Source organism: Rhagoletis pomonella, unplaced genomic scaffold, assembly GCF_013731165.1.
Source record: "Rhagoletis pomonella isolate Grant_MI unplaced genomic scaffold, Rhpom_1.0 Rhpom_scaffold_00001, whole genome shotgun sequence".
Lineage (NCBI taxonomy): Eukaryota > Metazoa > Arthropoda > Insecta > Diptera > Tephritidae > Rhagoletis > Rhagoletis pomonella.
Genome location: NW_023458555.1, coordinates 72656083 through 72657331, shown reverse-complemented (window position 1 = coordinate 72657331; position 1249 = coordinate 72656083). Strand labels below are relative to the sequence as shown.

At 31.7% G+C, this 1249-nt stretch overlaps 1 long non-coding RNA gene across 1 annotated transcript; it reads right to left on the bottom strand.

Moving 5' to 3' along the window:
• Positions 1–595: 595 nt before the first annotated feature.
• On the bottom strand, positions 596–1228 carry LOC118747660. Its single transcript, XR_004993971.1, has 3 exons — positions 996–1228; positions 757–929; positions 596–694 (listed from the first exon to the last, which is right to left on the bottom strand). It is a non-coding gene; the product is annotated as an uncharacterized LOC118747660 (long non-coding RNA).
• Between the last annotated feature and the right edge of the window lie 21 nt (positions 1229–1249).

The window sequence follows — 1249 nt, the reverse complement described above, 5'->3', positions numbered from 1 at the left end:
TGCGTTTTTTGTATTGAATTGAATTAAAATATTAAAGCAGATTCCATTGATCTACACAATACACAATGAATAAAATTTTTTATGGTGTATTAAACATGCTATGTAGATATTAAAAATTATATAAATGAAGAATGAAAGAATTTATTCACATAAAATTCTGATCAAAGAAAAATCTTATGGACAAATATTCCAAAATTTTCAAAACAACCCTGGTTCCATTAAAACTCCAGTATATATTAAATAAAATTAATGGAATTCAAACAAATCCTTCATTCAAAGGGACTATATTGCACACCGTCTTCAAAAGAGTCAACTCCAAATTTGGGATTTTAGAGATTATGCGCTAAAAATGTACACAGAGCTTTTATTTACCTTTCAGCAAAAGCTGGATCCAATTTTTGTTATAATTTGTAAAAAAAAAAAACCTAAGGTAAAGTCGCCCTAGCCCATATGATTATCATGTGCTGAGAAATAGTTTTTCGTATTTTCTGACAAACGTATTATTTTGAGTTGTGATTCTTTTGAAGACGGTGCGAATTATGAAGAAATATACAACTAGTAAAGATGCAATTGATGCAATGTATAGAAATTAATCTTTTTAAAAAATTATTATATTTGTTGCATTTAAAAATTACATGTTCAATATCTTAAATTGAATTACATTTGGTGGACGGACACACAAAGTGATCCTGACCTGCACAAGAAAAAAGCTTTATTGATATTTACACTTTCACTTTTATGGGGTGGTATACTTACTTGTAAGTACATATGTAACCGCTGCACTTCGCCAAATAAATCGGTGCAGCTGTAATTCCCAGTGGACTGCACCAGCCAGACGTGAACGGACAAACAGAGATCCTAGCACGCAAAACTTATTGGCAACGGCTGCACTTGCTGTAAAACGCAGCCTTTCGTATAACTCCGATACTCTGCAAAGAAATATGTGAATTATTGTTTTAATTCAAAATAGCTCCATTATTTTTTGGCATGCTTACTTGAATTTGCGCAATAAGAAAATCAATTTCCGCGAAACGATCGATGAAACTATCGGCAGTGTTGCCTGTTGAACTTTTTATACGAAGACAATATTTCTCCTTGTCTTTTAGTAGTAGTCTCTATAAATCAAAAAAGAAAGCAACACAGGCTGTAAATTTGTTAAAGTACGACTTTAACGAGTTCACCCACGACTCTAAACAAATTCCAAAGAACTCAAGTTTTGCGTTTAGAATATGCAGTTTATTTTCCAATA